The 15,958-nt window shown below is 48.7% G+C and overlaps 1 protein-coding gene and 1 non-coding gene across 6 annotated transcripts in view; both read left to right on the top strand.

The window, feature by feature from the left end:
* Positions 1–3,882: 3,882 nt before the first annotated feature.
* TRNAE-UUC lies at positions 3,883–3,954 on the top strand. The gene has a single exon. It is a non-coding gene; the product is annotated as a tRNA-Glu (tRNA).
* Positions 3,955–9,370: 5,416 nt separating this feature from the next.
* The window catches only part of ZNF532 (zinc finger protein 532), a 112,537-nt gene continuing 105,949 nt past the window's right edge, over positions 9,371–15,958 (top strand). Inside the window, exons 1-3 of one of the 5 annotated variants that reach the window (XM_045164079.1) lie at positions 9,371–9,660; positions 11,987–12,067; positions 12,152–12,261. The gene's annotated coding sequence lies outside the window, so the exon portion shown is untranslated. Of the gene's footprint in view, positions 9,661–10,160; positions 10,381–10,486; positions 11,192–11,262; positions 11,661–11,986; positions 12,068–12,151; positions 12,262–15,958 lie in introns of those variants that run through there. The other 4 variants (XM_045164077.1, XM_045164080.1, XM_045164081.1 and 1 more) reach the window with 4 other exon arrangements.

Here is a 15,958-nt window from a genome sequence, read left to right as displayed (position 1 = left end):
AAAGGGAAACCCTCCTTGGCTTTATATTTGTTCAAGGGCTTTGGCTATTATATTCTAAGTGCTTATTCATATCTTGGGGCTTCCCACTTGGGCGCCAGTGGTAAAGAACCCATCTGCCAATGCAGGAGACATAAGAGACTTGGGTTCGCTCCCTGGGTTGGGAAGATCCCCTGGAGGAGGAAATGGCAACCCACTCCAGTGTTCTTGCCTGGAGAATCCCATGGACTGAGGAGCCTGGAGGGTTACAGTCCATGGGGTCGCAGAGAGTTACCACTACTGAAGCGACTTAGCATGCACACATTCGTCTCTTAGCTAGGATAGTAATCAAGAAGGGGAGTTGTTTCTTCTGTGACAAGCTTCCTAGCAGAAACAATATACATATTTTAACACAAAATAAATAGGTTGAGAGAAGGAAAAGGGAAACAGATCTTTTCTCAGATCCACCCTGGGTCCTGTGTGCCCACCTGATCATAGAGGAGTCCTCGATGGTCCTGATTTGACAGATGGCAACGCTTTCCCCTGCTTTTGTCAAGTTTCTTTGGATTTTGTGACCCCGTGGACTGTAGCCCACCAGGCTCCTCTGTCTATGGGATTCTCCAGGCAAGAACCCTGGAGTGGGTTGCCATGCCCTTCTCCAGGGGATCTTCCTGACCCAGGGATCAAACCCAGGTCTCCTGCATTTCAGGCAAATTACTATCCGTCTGAGCCATCAGGGAAGCTCAAGGATAAAGGGATCAGACCTTTTTTTTTTTCTTTTAAATGGAGTTTGTTCTTATTTACTCAAATACTTTATTATTTGGTAGGTTCCAGAGGGGAAGGTTTGGTCATACTTCTGTGTCTGTTCTTCACTTTCCTCTCCAGTCCCCTGGTACTCCAGTCTCAGACAGGAGGGCTGAGATGGAAGATGAGGCTGGATTAGGGAAACCCTGGAGGGGCAAAAGCAGTGAGAACCAGAACTGACTGCTGCCCACCCCAGCCTGGACTTTGAGAGCCTACTCTGTAGCTTGGCGTCTACGGTCATGTGACTTTGCTGTTCTGTCGTGTTAAGCAGCACTTCTTTATTCTTCCAGAGCTCATCTGCCCCAGACAATGGCTCCGTTGTTTCTTAGAGGAACTTCACTAAAGACCCACCAACCTTTTTTTTTTTTGGCTGCACTGGGTCTTGGTGGCTGTGCAAGGGCTTTTCTCTAGTTGTGGCAAGTGCGGGCTGATCTCTCGTTGAGGTTCGCGGGCTGCTTGTTGCCATGGCTCCTTGTGCTGCGGACCACAGACTCTAGGTGCGTGGACTTCAGCGGTTGTGGCGCACGGGCCCAGCTGCTTCTCGGCATGGGGGAGTCCTCTGGTACCAGGGGTGGAACTGGTATCCCCTGCATTGAGAGGCAGATTCAAAACTTCTGGACCACCAGGGAAGCCCAGTTTTTTCTGTTTAATGGTTTAGAAAATTTGCTTTATGATATAAATTAGATATCCGATAGCTGTTAAAGGTAATACTCATACCTAATTTTTAGCACCAAATCACAAGTGATTGCCAAACATCTGTTTCTAAAATGCTCTCTCCGTATCAAGAGATTCTTTCTAAAAGCAGTCACTTCTTCTTGGTTAAAATATTATCCATTGTTTTCCTATTATTAGTATTTTCATTTAAAGTGCAGCAAATGTATTTTCTTTTTTTTAATTAATAATTGTTATTGGAATATAGTTAATTTACAACGTTGTTAGTTTCAGGTATACAGCAAAATGAATCTGTTATATGTATATACACTCTTTTTTAGCCTCTATTCCCATACAGGTCATTACAGAGTACTGAACAGAGTTCCCTGTGCTATACATTATATGTCAGTCACAATCTCCCAATTTCTCTCTCTCACTCCTGCTTAATAGTATCTTTAAGGACTAGATTAAGCTTTTTTTTTTTTAATTCCAGCTGAGTCATGCAGCTTGTGGGGTCTTAGTTTCCTGACCAGGGATTGAACCCAAGCTCTGGCAGTGAAAGTGCTGGGTCCTAACTACTGGACCATGTGTTTATTTTTATTCTATCTGCCAGATAGTGTGTTATGGACAGCATTTAATCACAGAAAACACAGGAGACTTAAAACTACTCTTTTAAAGAGGACAGTGAATAACCTATCTGTGTAAAATTCTTGCTGTGACATAGCCAGCGAAACACTGAGTGGCAGAGATTTCAGTAGTCACGCCTCATCTTTCAAAATTATTGAGTCCCTCTTGCAGGAAACTCCTTATGCAACCCCCAGCCTTTAAAAATAAAATTAACCTCATGGTGATATCCTGTAACAATCTCTGAACTTTTGGCTTCAGTTTCTTGGCTGCAGTTGCTTATCTGTGAGTGATTCAGTGATGAATTTTGTGTGAAGGAATTTTTGTAATTTAATCCTAGAAGTAAACATCCCTGGAGAGTTAGCTGCTTCTTTAGTTGTTATTAATAGTTTTTTTTTTTTTAATCATATACTGGGACTTCTCTGATGATCCAGCTGTTAAGACTCCATGCTTCCAGTGCAGGGAGCATGGCTTTGATCCCTGCTGGCTCAGATAGTAAAGAATCTGCCTGCAATGTGGGAGACCCAGGTTCGATCGCTGGGTCAGGAAGATCCCCTGGAGGAGGAAATGGCAACCCACTGCAATATTCTTGCCTGGAGAATCCCACAGACAGAGAAGCCTGGCGGGCTACAAGGCATGGGGTCGCAACTTGGACACGACTGAGCACACACACACACACACAAAACACACACGGGGAACTAGGACTCCATGCGTGCCACACAGTAGGGCCCCCCCCCCCCCCAAATCATAGTGTTTCAATTAAAGAACTCCTTTATTATTGAGAAGATATCTTCTCCCCTAAACTTCTTATTTAGTGGTTCATGAAAAAAAAAAATCAGCTTTTATAGGTATGACATCACTGGAACAGGATCAGGCATATAACCTCAGCTGTGGCATGTTAGAAATAGCTGCTCTTCTCTTTCAATGGTAGAGCAATCTTCCCACACCGTGTAATTTATTCTAACACGTGTTCGCTGACATCTACAGCAATATTTTCTTAAGCATTTTCCAACTGTTTGCTGACAAATGAATGCATTTTATGTTGCAGTTATATTTTCTAGTTATTATTTTCCTATTTTAACATTTGTTGGTTTATATTTGTATTTTCTACCTTTCTCAGTTCAGTTCAGTTCAGTCGCTCAGTCATGTCCGACTCTTTGCGACCCCATGAATCGCAGCACACCAGGCCTCCCTGGCCATCACCAACTCCTGGAGCTCACCCAAACTCTTGTCCATCGAGTCAGTGATGCCATCCAGCCATCTCATCCTCTGGCGTCCCCTTCTCCTCCTGCCCCCAATCCCTCCCAGCATCAGAGTCTTTTCCAATGAGTCAACTCTTCGCATGAGGTGGCCAAAGTACTGGAGTTTCAGCTTTAGCATCATTCCTTCCAAAGAACATCCAGGACTGATCTCCTTCAGAATGGAGTGGTTGGATCTCCTTGCAGTCCAAGGGACTCTCAAGAGTCTTCTCCAACACCACAGTTCAAAAGCATCAATTCTTCGGTGCTAAGCTTTCTTCACAGTCTAGAAATAACCAATGTTTCCCCAGTGATGTGTGGCTTTGGGTCTTTTAACGTTAAATACACTTCTCATCAAGTTTAAGAAAAATGGTAAAGTATTTGATCGTCTCTTCTCTCTAAAAGTCATTGAGAAAGAAAAACCCTAGAGGTTTAATCAATCTGGATGATCTAAACACCTAATTTTTCAATGTCTTTCTGTATGTGATGTTGGCACTGGGGAGACCTCAGTAACCCAAGTGTCATTGTCCCTGACCTCACAGCTTTCTTGTCTTCTGGAGTGAGAGCCAGAAACTCCAGTGTCAGGAATTCCCTGGTGGTCCAGTGGTTAGGACTTGGCACTTTCCCTGCCAGGGCCCAGGTTCAGTCCCTGGTTGGGGAACTGATATCTCACAAGCCACATGGTGTGGCCAAAAAGAAAACAAAATAAAGCAACTCAAGCGTCATGTGAAAAGGATAACTTAGGGACATGCCAGGGCTACCCATGCTCAGTTTGTACGTGTCGAGAGAGGTCGAGGAAGGCTTTTCCAGGTGAGTGACATAAATTTAGATCTAAAGATGCTTGGAAGCGAGTTACACAAAGGGGATTGGGAGTGGTGGTGAGCGGTGGTCTTCAGCCTTTGTTGGCGCCAGGGACGGGTTCCGTGGAAGATGATTTTTCCATAGACTGGGGTGGCGGGGATGGTTTGGGGATGATCCAAGTGCATGACATCTGTTGTGCACTTTAATCTTATGCTGCCGCTGATCTGACAGGAGGTACTGGTCTGCGGCCGGGAGGTTAGGGACCCTTCGTGGAGACAGTCTTCCAGAAAGAGGGAACATCATTTGAAGGGCTGACAGTGAGAGCCATCAGGTTTCATTCAGAGAACAAAAAGTTCTGCCAGACTGGATCCTAGAATGTGAGTAGGGAGGGGCAAGGGATGTGGGCCGGCACATGGGTTGAATCAGGGAGAGCCTTCTAAGTCTGGATCTTATTCTAAGGACGATGGAGAGATGCAGAAATGTTTGAGTAGATGGGTGACAAGATGGCATCGTTAGACACGTTCCTAGAGTTCTCAGTGTGGAGAATATTGGAAGTTGGCCAGGTTGGAGGCAAAAGGGTCAGTTAGGGAGCAGTTCTGAGCTGAGGGGAGGAGCGGGAGGGTGAGTCCAGGTGAATGGATGTGGATAGAAGGGACTGGAATCAACAGCTCCTTGCAGGTGGAACACTCAGCACATAGGGATGGAGTAGATGAGGGAGTAAGTGCCATTAGATGATGGACTCAAGGGGGAAATGGATCTGTTTTGGTTGGTGTCTGGGGCTGAGTTTATTAGAAACAGACTCTGGATAATCTCTGGAGATCCACTTGTGAGGGAGTGAGGAAGGCTGGATTAGGCAGAAGGAGCTGATCCATAAAGCTATGGACACTGAGGCCTGAGCCATTTTACACGGCGTTCTGGAGCTAGGATGGCCCTTTAGAAATGGCCCAAATTGAGGCAAGCCTTTGTTTTCACTACATCAGCCAGACACTGGCTGCTCCCGGGGGAGGAGTGTAATCTTGGGTGAGACAGTTCACAGGACCTGGCTCAAGACGGAAGCCAAGGCCTGGGACTCTGTTGGGAGTGGGCAGATGTCAATGGTCTGAGTAGCTAGGGGATGGGGGTTTATACTCTGAAGATGGTTTTAGACAAAGCACTACAGTATCCACTACAGTGGCAAAAGATCTTATGTTTAGCTTGGGACGTGCTTATTTCTAGGTGAAAAGTGAAGTTGCTCCGACTCTTTGCGACCCCATGGACTGTAGCCTACCAGGCTCCTCAATCCATGGAATTTTCCAGGCAAGAGTACTGGAGTGGGTTGCCATTTCCTTCTCCAGGGGATCGTCCCAACCCAGGGATCGAACCCAGGTCTCCCACACTGCAGTCAGATGCTTTACCGTCTGAGCCACCAGGGAAGCCCAAGTACTATTTCTAGGTACTTGTGGGTTTATTGGAGAAGGTGATGGCACCCCACTCTAGTACTCTCACCTGGAAAATCTCATGGATGGAGGAGCCTGGTGGGCTGCAGTCCACGGGGTCGCTAAGAGTCGGACACGACTGAGTGACTTCACTTTCACTTTTCACTTTCATGTACTGGAGAAGGAAATGGCAACCCACTCCAGTGTTCTTGCCTGGAGAATCCCAGGGACGGGGGAGCCTGGCGGGCCGCCGTCTATGGGGTCGCACAGAGTCGGACACGACTGAAGCGACTTAGCAGCAGCAGTGGGTTTATTATCCATCCTTAGTTCACAGGTAACTAGTTAATTTCAAGTATGGGATGTGCAAGGCATTGGGCTAACTGGTGGGGGTGTTGGAAGATACAAAGATGAGGATTTGCATAGGAACCAATGAGATCCCTTCTTGGGTGGAAATGACCCACACTTTAGCTTCTCCTCTGAAAAGGATTAAGTCTGATTGCTTTTCCTTGGCTCAGATACCTTTCTAGTTCTCCTCTTTCTCCCCCTCTCCCGACTTAGTAGAAAACAAGCCCAAACACCAGTTCCTTTCAAAGAAGCCCAGACTTAATGTAAAAGTTGCAAAGAGTTAGGAAACCTTATGGGGTTCTCAACAGGTCTTGTCCGTTGGCCCATAGTTTCTGAAGATGACTCTTGGCTGGTATCCCAAACCCAAAATTTCTTGCTCTTTTGATTGTCTAGAGTTCATACAACAACAATCCTTTCCTCGACTGTATCCCTCTGTTTCTTTGGGCAAGGCTGGTTTCTTAGGCCTAAAGAGACAGCAGGAGATGATTAGTGAATCCGTCTAGGGGCCAGGAATTATGAGGTCATGGGCCTCTAAAATAATGCCCAACTTTGCATCATTAAATTCATTAAGTGATGAGTCCATTAAACATGTGGCACCAATGCCCTGGCCATCTATGTAAATAAATCAAAATCGAAGCCCAGAAATACTTCAAGGTTAGGAAATCAAAACCGATAAGGATGACCCATCACAAACAGCCAACTACACGTTAAGCCGGAGCCAATCAAGTAATTTCCTTGCTGCGCATCCTCACCTCCTCTCTACCTCTCCTTAGCTCTGTGGGTGGAGCTGCGTCACTTCCGGTGTGGCACTGCCCTCTTGGAATAGATTTTTGCTCAAATCAACTTAAAAATTTTTTAATACATCTCAGCTTATCTTTTAATAGGACACAGCCCCACCCCACTTCAGGTCTCCTAGTGAAGGCTTTGCAGGTATTTCCAAACGAGGTTTGGGAAAGGGGATCTGTTTAGGAATCACTAACAAATAATAAGAGGAATCCTCTCTTAGACCTCCGCTCAGTCTTTTTCTGGCAGGTTGATAATAATTTAAATCTGGTTATGGTTTCTTTCAAGGGTATGTTTTTGAAAACTTGAAAAAAAAATTCTGGTTCTATCAATATTTTGTTCAGCCCTTGAGATGGATCAGCTACAGATCTTAGAATTATAATCCTACTGTCAAATAGTGTAATAATTCCTTTGAAAACAAGCCAACAGATTTAACACACGAAACTCTATAAACATCTAGGCCTAGCTTAGTTTTAAGCTAAAAAAATGTGTCAGCTCAAGTCAGGGGACTGTCAGTTTAAGGAGTGGTTTGTCAGGCCTTTTGATGGTGAAATAAAGAAAAGGCTTTTCTTTTTGTTTTCCTTCTTCTCTCCCACAAGGAACACACCTTTTGTGTGCTCTGCCCAACAAAGGAATTTCCCAATTTCATAGAATTCAGAGGGAAAGTATGATGTATGTAGATTGACTATCTGTATGTGTCTACAATGCCTCTTCAAACCACAAAAGGCTTTAAAAAAAGAAAAAGCTGGGATTTTGCAATTCACTGATTGGAGGAAAAACGAAGACATTAAGAGTTTGCAATAAAAACAGCACCAACAAAATCGCAAAGGATTTGGAATTCCTTTAGTTTCTATTTGGCAGAAGAATAGTATGATTTCTTTGTTTTGCTCTTTCTTATCTACAGCAGTCAAATGATAGATTATTTCATTCTTTACTACTATTGTTGCCCAAAGCAGAGTGGTGTCCAAGATAGCACAATAATAGAATGAACTTTTGTATTGGTTTTTTGGAAGAGGGGTAGTGTTTTTATTTTATGTTTTAAAACTTACCCTAAAATTTGTTTTTTCTGTTGTGAAATTCAGTGATTTCATAGAATTAAGATGAATGAGTGCTTTGCTTTTCACTAATGGTGTACCTGGAGAAGGGATTTCTCTGAAATCCTCTTTGTAAAAATAGAACAAAGATAATTTGCAAGAAATTATCTTTTACTTTTGGTTGGTTTAGGGTTTTTTAAAAGCAGATGCAATGTTAACTGTTGCCGCTTGTGCAAATGATGAATTGTGCTTTCAAACAAATTTCCTCCAGCCGAGGCTTGACCAAAATGCCGGGCTTTGTAATAAAGCTCTGTTCAAAAAGTATTTGATGTTATGAAGCCATGTGAGGCAGTTCTACAAACGAAGGCTCTTTACCATAAGCTATCCAGATTTGAGTTTGGGGAGTACAGTTCTTCAAACCATTCAAACACTTTATGCTGTGCTTTCAACTCTTGGAAGAAGGGAATTGGGGGAGGGGCAAGAAAGTATTTTAAGTACACAAAGATTCTAAATTTAAGAAAGCTAGGATTTACTACAGCAGGTAGGGACGTTCTGAAATTCCATACATTGAAATTTGTGTAGTGTATCAAGGTTTCATAAGCAAGGCCTTGTATTTATTTCAATGCACATCATGTTTTCACATGCATATTAATAAAGGCCCACCTTTGAGAGAAGAAAAAAAGGCCTCCTTTCAAATGAAATCAAGCCCAAGTAAAGTTGAAACTCAACCCACAGGGTCTGGCAGTGTTTTTCAGGCTAAAAGAAGATGAATTTCAATTTCATCGTCTTGTAACATTGATAAATGTGATCCAGTGGTTTGCAGAATTTGCAGATTACATAGGTCTTTCTAAACACGTGTAAATATATATCCCAATCTCTGTGCAACTCCAAACAAGGTGCAGTTGGCAGTTAAAGACCAACAACTCTTCTGTGAGACAATCATTTGGTTCATTTACATGAAAAGTCTTCAATAGCAAAAATGCTCCTTCCAATTTACATCAGACAATGACCCCATAACAGGGAACAATGGCTTCCCGATGGAAGTTAATGCAGAGGAGAGACACACTGAGGTTTAGAAAACAAAGGAAACTTTTCAGCACACTTTGCAAATATTAACCAATATTTAAAATAAAGCACAGAAAAGCTTCCTGTGCTGTGAGTCTGCGGCTCCTGGACAGCTGCTAGTATCTTCAGAATGAGATTAAACAGGAGTGAGCCTTTTTAAGAGGTTATGATGGCAGTTTTCAGATCCTTCCATTTTGTCCTATTTTCCGGGTAAGCACAGTGCACTTGATTTGGGGCTTCCTCACGTTAAAAAAAACCCCCCAAAAACCTTTCAACCCAGTGCATGTCTGTGAACCATGTAGGAACCAGGACCCAGGGCTGCATAAACAGCAAACCTGATCTGGTGGTAATATATTGTCTCCATCTGGGCGTGTTAAGGATTATACACCTCTGTGGTCTTTTCATGGGGTTTATGTATGTATCTTTTTGCGTTCTGGAGGCTGTGACCACCTGCTGTAGGCACACTCTGTGCTTGTTACATTTGTACACATCTCCCTTCTTGAATTTAAAGACCCAGCTATTACATCTTGTTTACTCAATATCATTCCCCCATTTAAAAAAAAAAAAAAAAAAAAAAAGGACTACATGAACCGAACATGCCATGTTTCAATCTGGCCCCAGTGGCTTTTTCTCTGAAAAGCAAAACGTGTTTCTTTTACACCAGGGCTTTCTCCCCACCCCAGGGGGTGTCTTCCATCCTTTTGTGGCTCAGTTTAAGGCGAAAAGGGCTCCAAACCACTAACTACCTAGGAGAGAGCCCCCTTCTTCCACCTCCAGGGAGAATTTCAGATGTAATGCATCTGAAGATAGCGTGCTCTCTTCTGACTTCTTTGCCACCATTGCGAGGATCACAAAACACCAGCGCCTTGGCTTCAAGATCTTTTTGCAACCATCTTTGGCGAGGCCTTGCTTCCTTCCACTCGAGTAAGTTGCGGCTTGGGACCGTGGAGAGGGCCGGGCGAGAGGCTGCGATGTCGTTGGAGGCAGCCGCGGCCCTGTCAGCAGCCCCGCACCTCCAGCACCACGACCACCGGCCCTGCCTTCGGCCCCGGGCGAAGGAGCGGCGGCCGCAGACGGGCGGGTCGGCGGGGCTCGGCTGCCCTGCGCCGAGCCGGCACCGGCCGGGCGCCCGCGGGCTGCGGGGCTTCGCGTGTCGCCTCCTTCTCCCCGAGCCTCCCTGCCCCCCCCACCGGCCGCCCCCTCCCCCTCGCCCGCGCTCCCTTTTGTTCGCTCTCCGCTCGGGCCGAGCCTCCGCCGCCGCCCCGCCGCCCGGGGCCCGCACCCCCGTCGTAGGCCCCGGCGTGGCAGCCCCGCCGCCGCCGCCGCCGCCGCCGCCGCCGCGCGGCCTAGAGCGCGGCGCCCGGGGAGGCGCGCGGGGCCCGGGCCGGGCGCACGGCGAGGCCGCGGCGGCGGCGGCGGCGGGGCGGCGGCACCGGCAGCATCGGCGGCGGCACCGGCGGGCGAGGCCGCCCCGCCGCTCACGCACAGCCCGGCCGCGGCGGCGGGGATGCGACGACACGCCCGTGGCATGGAAGCAGCAGCAGCAGCAGCAGCCGCCGGCGGCGCCGCGCGGAACAAAGGTCATCCGAGCTGCGGCCCAGACGCCCGGGCTTGACCGCTGCGAGGGCCGACCCCGGGCCGGGGGTGGGTGTGCGCCCCGGGGCGCGGGGCGCGCAGGGCTGCGGAGGAAGCGGGGCGCGCGCGGGCGGGCGGGCGGCTCCCCCCGGGGGGCGAGGCTGGGGCGCCGGCCCCTCGTGCCCGGGGCCTTGGCGATCGCCGGCCGGCGCGTGTGGCTCTGGTCCCTGGGCCTGATCGCCGCGGCCTGTCCACGGCCGGCCTCGGGGACCGCCGGCCTTCGCGCCCCGCCGGCCTCCTTTTGTGGGGGGGGTAGGGGGGCACCCGAGGCCCCGCCGGTTTGGCTAGGCCCCGCCGGTTCCGAGATGGGGGCCACGTGAGCGCCGCCTCCTCCCCGCTCCAGCGCCGGCGGTGCGCAGCGCATTTTTTAAAAGGCCTCTGTACCCCCTCGGTCTCCGGGTCTGCCCCCCGCACCCCCCACCCAGACATCCCTAGGCTTTTTGTTGTTTTTTTTTTTTGGCCCGAGGTGAAGGGATTTGGGCTCCCCCCACCCCCACCCCCAGGTGCTTGAAAGGAGAGAAGGTCGGAGGAGGAGGAGACTGGGGGGGCCCCGCTGGTGGTGCTGGTGCTGGTGGTGACAGGGAGGGCGAGGAGAGGGCCGGGAGGAGGGGGCTGGGGGGGACAGGCGGAGAGGAGCCTGGTCAACAAGCCAGCACCACCCTGCCAGGGGGCCCAGGCCGGCTCCCGCCGCCAGCGCGGGCAGGGGGAGCAGACACACACGTAGATGGCTCTTTCTTGGGGGGCTCGTGGTCAGCCACCAAGCCAGGGAGCACACACTTGACACAACACGTACACAAAGATCTGAGCCAGGTTGTGGGAGGTAAGTGCGGGAAGGAGCAAGGCGCGGGCCGCAGGGCTCCGCGGTGGGCTTGGGGCGGAGGCGAGGGGTGGGTCCGAGGGGCTCTGGGGTGCTGGAGAGGTGAGCCTCTCCAAGGCTGTGCGCTCGCACGGGGTGATGGGGACGGCGGGGGGACACTCGAGGACCCTCCCCTCCTCCCCAGGACCCGAAGGGGGGCAGCCAGCCCCAGCGAGATGCCCCCCTCTGCTGCTGATTTTCAGGGACTTGTTGGCAACTCAGCGAGGGTTGCCATAGCTTTTTTATGTAGGGTGACCAGAACCGGCTGAAACTGGTTTGAGGCAGATCAGCTCCTGAACACAATGCAGTCCCTGAGCTACTACAGTGGGATAGCAGCTTCCTCCCTTCATGGCAGCCAAAAGCCGAGGAGCTTGCAGGAAGGGACCGTCCCAACACACTATGTGAATGCACACTTAGACAGCACACAGCACGGGTACGTGACTAACGGAGCCCTAGAAGGTTCTGTGTAGAGAAGATGGGGGATTTTGAAATGTGCAGGTTTGCAAGCTTGAGATGACTTGGGCTTTTCCTGCCTTTTTCTTTTGCTTAAGGGATGGACAAGGAGCTGAGATTTATGGCCCTTCCTAAAGACAAAAAATGTGCCTTGGTAGGGTGGGGACACTGGGTTTCTGCAGTTCTCTTCTCTCTCTCTTGCTCTGCGTTTTTAACAAAACCAAACCCAAACGAACTAATGGATTTGTAATGGTAGTTTGTTTGTTGCTGGAGAATGCTACTTTGCATGCTTTTCTTCTCTTGCAGGAATGTTCCGTTTTGTGCTTTTTGTTTTAGAAGCTACTAAAGGGTGTTGGGGATACGCCTGGCTGGCATGAAGGCCAAAAGGTAACACTATTGTTCTAGGAAATGAGCATAAATGCATTTCAGTGACGCTGCAAGGCATACATGCTGTCTTTTTTTTCCTTGTAGGCCTGTTGACTGGGGCTGCCTTTAACCCTTTCATATTTGCAGAGAATGCAACCGTGTGACAGTAACTGAACACTGGTCCAAAGTCTTTCCAAAAGGTCAAGGTTCACAAGGTGAGAAACGATATTCTGAGCATGAATTTAAGTATTTATTTGAAGCTCCGTTCAGACACAGACTGACAGTGGCTTGGGACCCTGGAGATAATACTGGGTGGAGAGTGGAGAAGAAATACTCATAACGTTAGCCAAGTTTAATGGGATTAGAGGGACTTTTATGAGGGTGTTGCTATCAGGGTGAAATCAGAATGACTTCATTAAATCGCATGTGGCTGGTCATTTAGAAGAGTCAGGCCTGAAAAGAAGCAAGTTGGAGAGAATGGTAGGCGTCAGGGCCTTGTGGAGAATGCACTGTTTTACATAAGACTGAAGCAGTACACGAGTAGCTTTTTCTCCCCGATGATTACAGAAAAAGGGAAGGGCTTTGCCAAAAATCCAGGTGACTTGGCCACCTTTTAGGGATTTGAGGAGTCTGAAGGTAGATTTGCCTTTTGTTCATTCATCACCTTTCTCTTTACCTCGCTCTGTGTGTTAACCTGAAAGGCTTTTCACTCCGAGTCGAGTGGTGGAATGGCTTTTATTGATCTGGGGGGCTGTGAATGGTGAGTTTGTCAGTGGATTATTTGTGGCATACATTTTAATGTGGAATACTTAACCTGGTGCCAGGAGGAGGCTGGGTAGTATGGCTTCCTCTGTGCAAAGATGCTTGTTAACTCAAAGCTTTACAGCAGTGGATGGCAGACAATGTCCAATGCCTTACAAGATGACAGTTCGATTTCAGCTGGTATTTTTATGCATCCTCCAAAACCAAGAGGTTTTTGAGGAGGAGAGAGAAGCAGGCAGTAATGAGTGGTGGCAAAGTAAGGAATAAAGGCAGTGAGAGCTTACAGGAGAACATGAAGCATTTCGCTTTGGGGTTCCTTGTGAAAAGGACTGCAACTTCCCCAGACAGGAAGCCAGCAGCACCAGAATCCAACCCAAGATGATCTCAGCTACGGATAGAGGAGTTCTGGCTTCTGGTTTGGTCGAAGTACAGTCAAAGGGAGCCCATGGAAGGCACAATGGAAAACAACTGTCTCCCCTACTTTGTAGAGGGTATTTTGTTCCTTTTTGCATTCAGCAGAGTGGTCTTTTCAGAAATGCCGAGGGTCTTAGGAGAGGTTGTGTGCTGGCAGTTGGTGGGCAGAGTCTCTGCAGTGCAGGGTGTCAAGTATGCGAGGGTTTTATTGTTGAATTTTTTTCTCATGATTTCAGAGCATCCAGCGTGTGATGAAGCTGAGAAACAACAGCACATGGGTAGCTCAGAGTGCTTGCTGGGGGATTCAGTAGAGATAAATGTAATCTCGGGCTGATAGACCAGTAAATAGCTTATGCAATGGAACAGAATTCTTTACAAATCGCTGTGTGAAAATTGGTTTTCAGTTCTACATTTTTGCCTGCCAGAGGTTCTGTGTCTGAATGTGGCCGAAATCTGCTTGCAAAGCAGATCCCAGTCCACGTTGCATGATACGCTGTTCCTGCTTTTCGGGTGCCAGCTAAAACTCAGATGGCTAATATGATAGCCCTTAATTAGCTTAATACAATAAGCTGTTTTTTAAATAATTGAGTCCTTCACTCCTGTCTTTAGAAAGTCAGTGATTTTTATTTAACGCTGACAACTGACCCCCTGCTGCGACGGATCCTTGAAAAGGATGTTTTAAAAAGCCATTTTCGTAAGGCCTGGCGTGTCCCAGAATGTTCTGGTTTACTCTCTGTGGTTTTTAGCTTTGTTAGTCTCCACTCCCCCCACTCCCCACCCCGGCCCTTGCAAAGGCTCCTGGAAAATAGCAAGTGTTTTGTACAAAGGCCTGTCTTTCCGGCTGCAGAGGGCCGTTGCAGGTCGGAGAGCTGGTTCTCCAGGGTTGCAATCAGGAGCTCATCTCGGCCTGAGGTTTGTCTCAGGTGGCAATATCGGGCCGGGCTCTGAGCCTGAGTCACAGGCCCGGGGCTCCCGGGAGGGGAACCAGAGTTTCCTGGGCTCTGGAACGTGAGTGTGGAGAAGCCAGAGCGTCCCCTTTCCCAGAAGGAGCCAGGCGCGGAGCAGGGAGGCACCCAGGTGGGGCCGCCCCACGCCCGGCTGTCCGGTCACCACGCACACCTGGGCCCGGCCCGGCCCGCCCCACCCCGTGGGGTTGCCTGCGGGGGTCTCCCAGGGCCCCGGGCCAGCCCGTCCCTTCAGGGAGGCATGTGTGCGTCTGGCTGGGTGGGGTGGGTCCACTGGAAAGAAAGTGTCACTGGGTGGTGAACCTTGGCTTGTTCTTGTTGTTGGCCTCTTGGAGTCACTTTTTTCCACCTTGAAGAATGTAGGGTCCGGGGTTTCTAGAACTCTCAGCCTCCTGCTTTCGGAGAACTCGTGTTCTGTATTTTTGCTCTCTCTCTTCGCAAGGAGATTCCCCCGCCCCCCTCCCTCCTTGACTCCTTTTTAAAGGAAGGAGGAAGGCTGGGGCTGACATGTGGATGGAATTTTCTGCGGATACCTTCCAGGGGATGAGTTAGAACGGGAGGATTTGTTCGGGGGAGACCCCCGGCCTTCCGCCTTGTTTCTCCCCTTGAAATGCGTTCCTGGGCTCCGCTGGGGGGCGTTGCGTTTGAGTGACCTTTCCCGTATTCTTGGTGGGACTCCATTTAGCTGTTCGCAGCTGGAGTCGAAATTGCCAGCGCAGGGGCTGCAGGAAGATCTGGGGGACGATTTGGGGTTGGTCCCCCCCATTCCCTTAACATCTCTTCCTCATCAGGGCACTACAGTAGCAACACAATAATAACAAACACAGCTGGTAAAGGGGAAGGAAATCTGCGGCCCCACTGACCCTCCCAGGCGAGAATACTGGAGTGGGCTGCCATTATCTTGCTCCGGAATCTTCCTGACCCAGGGATCGAACCCTCATCTCCTGCGCTGGCAGGCAAGTGCTTTTCCACTTAGCCACCAGGGGAGGCCCAAGGAAATCCATACCTTTGTGTTAATTACACAGGCATTACCCCAAGGGATATTGTGGGTATGGGTTCCAGACCACCGCAGTAGGTTCCAGACCATGGCAATGAAGCAAGTTGCTGGAATTATTTTGGTTTCTTGGTATATATAAAAGTTATGTTTACACTGTAGTCTATTAAGTGTGCAATAGCATTATATCTAGAAACACTATATCAAAAATACTTTATTACTGCAGAAGATGTTAGCCATCATCTGATAATACACAAAGCTTCAATATTTTTAAAAGCCTGGTATCTGTGAAGGGCAGTGAAGCCAAGCGCAGTCAGAGGAGGTATGCCTGTGTTTGGTGTATGATCTCTAAGTATGTCATGGTTAAGTGATTAACCTTTTCTTTACGTACAGTAAAACTTACTCCGCTGTGTGCAGTCTTACGGGCTTTGACAAGTGCGTAGCGCCGTGTCTGCCCCACCGTTACCTACAGGGACTCGTTCAATCTCCTGAAACCTTCCCACCTGCTGTCGCTTTGTGGCCAGACTCTCCTCTCCATTCCCGCCCCCCTGGCAGCCACCAGTTTGTTCTGACCTTATGTTGGTCTTTTCCAGAATGCCATGCAAATAGCTTCCTTCACTTACAAAGTGCATTTGAAGGGCCATCCACATTGTTTTGAGTATCCACACTTGGTTCTTCTTTTATTGCCGACTTGTGTAGACCTCTCTATGGATGTACCATGGTTTGTTTCTCTGTTCTTCCGTTGAAAGACACGAGGGTTGTTTCCAGTTGTTTTTT

The sequence above is a fragment of the Bubalus bubalis genome, chromosome 22 (assembly GCF_019923935.1).
Source record: "Bubalus bubalis isolate 160015118507 breed Murrah chromosome 22, NDDB_SH_1, whole genome shotgun sequence".
NCBI classification, from domain to species: domain Eukaryota; kingdom Metazoa; phylum Chordata; class Mammalia; order Artiodactyla; family Bovidae; genus Bubalus; species Bubalus bubalis.
This window is presented reverse-complemented; position numbering and strand designations above follow the sequence as displayed.